Genomic DNA, 7,797 nt, shown 5'->3' with positions numbered 1-7,797 from the left:
AGATTTCATTAGTAATGTTTTGATCGACACCAAAATACTCTATAATGTCAAAGTGAAAAGAAAATTCTACAAATTGTTACAAATTAATAAAAAATGTTACGAAAAATATTGTTGTTGTTGTATTCACTCCCCCCTTTTTTGTTTAGGCAAGGCTAAATGAGTCAAAGAAGACTAAATGAGTCAAAGAAGACTAAATGAGTCAAAGAAGACTAAATGAGTCAAAGAAGACTAAATGAGTCAAAGAAGACTAAATGAGTCAAAGAACACTAAATGAGTCAAAGACTAAATAAGTCAAATAACACTAAATGAGTCAAATAACACTAAATGAGTCAAAGAAGACTAAATGAGTCAAAGAAGACTAAATGAGTCAAAGAAGACTAAATGAGTCAAATAACACTAAATGAGTCAAATTAGACTAAATGAGTCAAATAAGACTAAATGAGTCAAATAACACTAAATGAGTCAAAGAAGACTAAATGAGTCAAATAACACTAAATGAGTCAAATAACACTAAATGAGTCAAAGACTAAAGTCAAATAACACTAAATGAGTCAAATAACACTAAATGAGTCAAATAACACTAAATGAGTCAAAGAAGACTAAATGAGTCAAAGAAGACTAAATGAGTCAAATAACACTAAATGAGTCAAAGAAGACTAAATGAGTCAAATAACACTAAATGAGTCAAAGAAGACTAAATGAGTCAAAGAAGACTAAATGAGTCAAAGAAGACTAAATGAGTCAAATAACACTAAATGAGTCAAATAAGACTAAATGAGTCAAATAACACTAAATGAGTCAAAGAAGACTAAATGAGTCAAAGAAGACTAAATGAGTCAAAGAAGACTAAATGAGTCAAATAACACTAAATGAGTCAAATAAGACTAAATGAGTCAAAGAAGACTAAATGAGTCAAAGAAGACTAAATGAGTCAAATAACACTAAATGAGTCAAAGAAGACTAAATGAGTCAAAGAAGACTAAATGAGTCAAAGAAGACTAAATGAGTCAAAGAAGACTAAATGAGTCAAATAACACTAAATGAGTCAAATAAGACTAAATGAGTCAAATAAGACTAAATGAGTCAAAGAAGACTAAATGAGTCAAATAACACTAAATGAGTCAAATAACACTAAATGAGTCAAAGAAAACTAAATGAGTCAAATAACACTAAATGAGTCAAAGTAGACTAAATGAGTCAAATAACACTAAATGAGTCAAATAAGACTAAATGAGTCAAATAACACTCCGGTACCGCTTGCCGTGCGGTAGCAGAGAGAACAGTCTATGACTAGGGTGGAATACTCTTATGCTTTCTCCAATGAGATACATTAGTTTCAGCCATTAAATTGAAATAAATTGTAAATTGGTAAAAATTAGTCAATTGAAAGTTGGCGGGTGTTCGGATGCTGGAATTATTTGGGATGAACGTGACATTTTGAATGGATTTTTTTTTTTGTTGACAATCAGATAAAAAAAATTTAAACCCATCATTACTAGTTGTGTTGATGGGACATTAACAGGTAATACAGTTGCAGTTATATATTACGTTTCTTTACCAGGGACGTCTCTCTGGACAATCAATAAATATTCACCGGTACACCGAGTAGCAGGGTAGCCTAGTGGTTAGAGCGTTGGACTTGTAACCGGAAGGTTGCAAGTTCAATCCCCTGAGCCGACAAGGTACAAATCTGTCGTTCTGCCTCTGAACTTTGTAACAGAAAAAAATGACATATTTACCTGGTTAGTTAATAGTTTACAAAACGGGACATTTCTGTTCTGTATAGAGATGGTTTCCACTCTAGCTTCCTGCAGATAATCTGGGCGTAGGGTTCACCCGGAGATGGCTTGAGCTGACAAAATGAGTTAAAGACTGCATTACAGTCTTTGTTTTACTAGAGATAGTTTAGGAGCAGAACAATACCCTCACTGTCTCTAGGTTACTCAGTCCAACACTCAAGGGGGGGTCGACTTGCGTCATTGTTGTAATATTTAAGCGATATTACATAAAGATGATTGTTTGAAGAAATGGCCAGATCTCTCTCAGTACTGACATGTCTACAACACCATCCATTAAGATGACAAATTAAACAAAATTAAACTGTACGTTCTCTCTTTCCCTAGCGTGTTAGTATGTAGATCTTTGTCAGTTGTCATGATCCATTCTATCTTGGGGCAGCGGGCTCCTAAACCAGGTATGTAGATGACTCTAACACACTGAACGATCTCTCGCAGCTGCTAACTGGGATCTCCTGCAGTTCTCTTGCTTCTTTTTCTTCTTCGTTGGGGTTTATCGGCGGTTGGCATCCAACGTCATGGTGCATTACCGCCACCTACTGTACTGGAGTGTGGGCCAAAGACGGAGAAACTAAATCCTACCTACCAGCACCGTTGCTCTTAAAAATAGATCATAAAATATCTGAGGCTTTATCTAATTACGTTCTAATCAATATAATCTTTAAACTGATTTTGTGTATCCCTAGTAAATATACTCTTTAAACATATTTCCTATATCCCCTTCTCCCTCATACTAGATCTCAGCCTCTCTCGTTCCCTCCAATAATGTCCACACCGTATCAGTACATGCTTCACGTTCTCTGTTTCCTGGCAATAACCACACCTTCCTGTTGGATGCTTTTCTATCACAAGTAGGGTCTTATTCAACTGGCTGTGTCCCACCCTTTAATCTTGTGTAAAAAAAATAGCCTCCTCTCATCTGTGCCTTCCTGCCGTTCTCCCCTCCCCGACTTTACTCTGTACTTGAAATAAATGCCTGCCCTTAGTAGCTCTATTCCACTGCCATCTCTGCACCATCACTGTCCATATCAGGCCTTTTGCCTCTGCTTTGCTCATTGAAACATCAACCTCCCCACTACTTAGTGGCTGTTTAGCCAGTACATCAACCTCCCCACTACTTAGTGCTTGTTTAGCCAGTTCATCAACATCCCACTACTTAGTGCTTGTTTAGCCAGTACATCAACCTCCCCACTACTTAGTGCTTGTTTAGCCAGTTCATCAACATCCCCACTACTTAGTGCTTGTTTAGCCAGTACATCAACCTCCCCACTACTTAGTGCTTGTTTAGCCAGTACATCAACCTCCCCACTACTTAGTGCTTGTTTAGCCAGTTCATCAACATCCCCACTACTTAGTGCCTGTTTAGCCAGTACATCAACCTCCCCACTACTTAGTGCCTGTTTAGCCAGTACATCAACATCACCCACTACTTAGTGCTTGTTTAGCCAGTACATCAACATCCCCACTACTCAGTGCTTGTTTAGCCAGTAGATCAACTGCCTCGTTCCCCTCCACTCCTACATGAGCTGGGACCCATGTAAATATGATCTGTTTACCCATCTGTCGAATCCTGCCATGGGTTTGTAGCACCTCATAAATCAGGTCTTGTCTACTACGTGATATAAAGGACTGGAGACTCATTAACACTGCACATGAATCAGAGCAAATAACTACTCTGTCTGGCTCGACTTCCTCCACCCACTGCAAGGCCAACAGTATGGTCATCAGCTCCGCCGTATATACAGCCAGATGGTCTGTACTACGTTTCCTGACTGCCACCCCACTAGTCTCTCCAATCAGATGGTTCAATACCCTCCCTATCTGTCCCTAGTCTCTCCAATCAGATGGTTCAACACCCTCCCTATCTGTCCCTAGTCTCTCCAGATGGATCATCACCCTCCCTATCTGTCCCTAGTCTCTCCAATCAGATGGTTCAACACCCTCCCTATCTGTCCCTAGTCTCTCCAATCAGATGGTTCAACACCCTCCTTTCTGTCCCTAGTCTCTCCAATCAGATGGTTCAACACCCTCCCTTTCTGTCCCTAGTCTCTCCAATCAGATGGTTCAACACCCTCCCTATCTGTCCCTAGTCTCTCCAATCAGATGGTTCAACACCCTCCCTATCTGTCCCTAGTCTCTCCAATCAGATGGTTCAACACCCTCCCTATCTGTCCCTAGTCTCTCCAATCAGATGGTTCAACACCCTCCCTATCTGTCCCTAGTCTCTCCAATCAGATGGTTCAACACCCTCCCTATCTGTCCCTAGTCTCTCCAATCAGATGGTTCAACACCCTCCCTATCTGTCCCTAGTCTCTCCAATCAGATGGTTCAACACCCTCCCTATCTGTCCCTAGTCTCTCCAATCAGATGGTTCAACACCCTCCCTATCTGTCCCTAGTCTCTCCAATCAGATGGTTCAACACCCTCCCTATCTGTCCCTAGTCTCTTCAGATGGATCATCACCCTCCCTATCTGTCCCTAGTCTCTCCAATCAGATGGTTCAACACCCTCCCTTTCTGTCCCTAGTCTCTCCAATCAGATGGTTCAACACCCTCCCTATCTGTCCCTAGTCTCTCCAGATGGATCATCACCCTCCCTATCTGTCCCTAGTCTCTCCAATCAGATGGTTCAACACCCTCCCTATCTGTCCCTAGTCTCTCCAATCAGATGGTTCAACACCCTCCCTATCTGTCCCTAGTCTCTCCAATCAGATGGTTCAACACCCTCCCTATCTGTCCCTAGTCTCTCCAATCAGATGGTTCAACACCCTCCCTTTCTGTCCCTAGTCTCTCCAATCAGATGGTTCAACACCCTCCCTTTCTGTCCCTAGTCTCTCCAATCAGATGGTTCAACACCCTCCCTATCTGTCCCTAGTCTCTCCAGATGGTTCAACACCCTCCCTATCTGTCCCTAGTCTCTCCAATCAGATGGTTCAACACCCTCCCTATCTGTCCCTAGTCTCTCCAATCAGATGGTTCAACACCCTCCCTATCTGTCCCTAGTCTCTCCAATCAGATGGTTCAACACCCTCCCTATCTGTCCCTAGTCTCTCCAATCAGATGGTTCAACACCCTCCCTATCTGTCCCTAGTCTCTCCAATCAGATGGTTCAACACCCTCCCTATCTGTCCCTAGTCTCTCCAATCAGATGGTTCAACACCCTCCCTATCTGTCCCTAGTCTCTCCAATCAGATGGTTCAACACCCTCCTTATCTGTCCCTAGTCTCTCCAATCAGATGGTTCAATACCCTCCCTATCTGTCCCTAGTCTCTTCAGATGGATCATCACCCTCCCTATCTGTCCCTAGTCTCTCCAATCAGATGGTTCAACACCCTCCCTATCTGTCCCAAGTCTCTCCAGATGAATCATCACCCTCCCTATCTGTCCCTAGTCTCTCCAATCAGATGGTTCAATACCCTCCCTATCTGTCCCTAGTCTCTCCAGATGGATCATCACCCTCCCTATCTGTCCCTAGTCTCTCCAATCAGATGGTTCAACACCCTCCCTATCTGTCCCTAGTCTCTCCAATCAGATGGTTCAATACCCTCCCTATCTGTCCCTAGTCTCTCCAATCAGATGGTTCAACACCCTCCCTATCTGTCCCTAGTCTCTCCAATCAGATGGTTCAACACCCTCCCTATCTGTCCCTAGTCTCTCCAATCAGATGGTTCAACACCCTCCCTATCTGTCCCTAGTCTCTCCAATCAGATGGTTCAACACCCTCCCTATCTCTCTGTTGTCTCCAATATTTCCAGATCCTCTACTGGAGGTGGGAGGAGCCATGGTGAATTTACAGGAACAGCTACCATTGGACTAAACTCTCTTCCATACAGTCCCATCGCCTTGGTTTTACCCACCCACCCACCCACCCACCCACCCACCCAAAAGCCCGTGTTCTGTCTTCGCTCAATGTTCCCAGCATGCCTGTAAAATCCCTTTCGGCAAGGATGAGATAACCCCATGTCCCTGTAGGTCGACCCAATGAATTCATTGCCAGCTGCTTTCTCCTAATCTGCAATGGCATTTCCCTCCATCTCCACCTGGAGTGCAGCCACTGGGGACGTCCCGAAACGCCCCACTACATATTCAGAGTCCCACAGACATGTTGGCTAAAGGCAGCACTGAAAAAGGCCATGGCTCGTGATTGGAGTATTCATCGCGGTGTGTAATGCAGCCCAGTTTGTTTTACATCATCCCAGTCGGGCAAAAGGCTCCTGGCTGAGACAAAAATCATTCCCAGCATGCCTGTAAAAAAAACCGCGAAAGCCCGGGTCGAGTGACGTCAATGGTACTCTAAATGTCATTATTTGTTTTTGAGGACGGGGACTGTTTTTACTGTAACACAATGTACAGATCATTTTGTATTATATTATAGGAGTACACATACAACAAACAACAAAAAACGTTGACCATTTAGGTTGAAAATAAAAATTACAAAATTACATCTTAGAAATAATTTAAATTATTCTTTGTATGATAACTAGTACAAAATATATCGATACTTGTGCACATTTTTCATAATTTGCGCCCTAATTATTAATTTACGAAGTATACAGGAAGGGACTTTTATTCTGAAAGTTGACAAAAGGGACAGAGAAACACTTCGTGGACCCATTAACGTTTATAACCAAACGAACTTTATAATGTCTTTGCAGAGAGTCCACATGGTCGCTGGTTACCGTTTCCTCGCGGTTGCTGGAAACAACCTTTTGTTGTTTTGAGGTTTTGAAAAAGGAAGTGTGTGTGTTTTTTTCCCCTTCGGCTTTCTGCAACCCTACATTAAGTAGCGAGTACAGGAGGGGGTGTGTTTACACACACACACACACACACACAGAGAGAGAGAGAGAGAGAGAGAGACCAGGGGTGGATGGAAAACAACCCGTTCGTTATGGCGTAACTAACTAACAGTATCTAGTTGTAGGTGTGGACGGTACTGCAGACAGAGATCATAATAAACCCAGATAGTTCTGATCATGTCGTTGATGCAGGCCTGCCGCAGTTTAGCCCTATCTACATGGCTCCTGACGTTTTGTTTCGTTCACCTCCTCTGTTTGGACTTCACCGTCGCCGAGAGAGAGGAGTGGTACACCGCTTTCGTTAATATCACCTACATAGACACGGTCACCTCTGAAGTCCGGACGGAGAAAGCAGAATACGGTCGATACGGGGAACATTCGCTTAAACGCGACGCAAAAGGAGTCGTGGTACTTCCTTCTCTCTCTCAGGATAGACAAGCCTGTGATCCCGGTACCCGGTTCTCTGTTCCGGTCCAAGGCAGTGCGTGGATAGCCCTGATTGCCAGGGGAAACTGCACATTTAAAGATAAGATAAGACACGCAGCGAGCCAAAACGCCTCGGCCATCGTTATATTCAACGTTGGATCCAGCAACACCAATGATACAATCACCATGCCACATTCAGGTATGGACGAGCAGGCCAGACCGTCATATGATGTATCGGGTCACACAGGGTGGGGACTTGTTATGCATAGATGACGTGTTTACTGCGATCATCCAGGGCGTAGGTGTTGTGTCTAAGTCTTGTGTGTATGTAGCTATGTATAATTATGAATAGGGGATAGAGACCCCACCATGCAGTGGGTAGAGAGACCCCACCATGCAGTGTGTATAGTATAGGGGGTAGAGAGACCCCACCATGCAGTGGGTATAGTATAGGGGGTAGAGAGACCCCACCATGCAGTGGGTATAGTATAGGGGTAGAGAGACCCCACCATGCAGTGGGGGTAGAGAGACCCCACCATGCAGTGTGTATAGTATAGGGGGAGAGAGACCCCACCATGCAGTGGGTATAGTATAGGGGGTAGAGAGACCCCACCATGCAGTGGGTATAGTATAGGGGGTAGAGAGACCCCACCATGCAGTGGGTATAGTATAGGGGTAGAGAGACCCACCATGCAGTGGGTATAGTATAGGGGGGAGAGAGACCCCACCATGCAGTGGGTATAGTATAGGGGGTAGAGACCCCACCATGCAGTGGGTATA

At 43.7% G+C, this 7,797-nt stretch overlaps 1 pseudogene; it reads left to right on the top strand.

The window, feature by feature from the left end:
• Positions 1 to 6,359: 6,359 nt before the first annotated feature.
• Positions 6,360 to 7,797, top strand: part of LOC135510186 (RING finger protein 150-like) — a 34,562-nt pseudogene continuing 33,124 nt past the window's right edge.

This window comes from Oncorhynchus masou, chromosome 23 (assembly GCF_036934945.1).
Source record: "Oncorhynchus masou masou isolate Uvic2021 chromosome 23, UVic_Omas_1.1, whole genome shotgun sequence".
NCBI classification, from domain to species: Eukaryota; Metazoa; Chordata; class Actinopteri; order Salmoniformes; family Salmonidae; genus Oncorhynchus; species Oncorhynchus masou.
The sequence above is the reverse complement of the archived record's forward strand: the minus strand, read 5'-3'. Positions and strand labels throughout refer to the sequence as shown.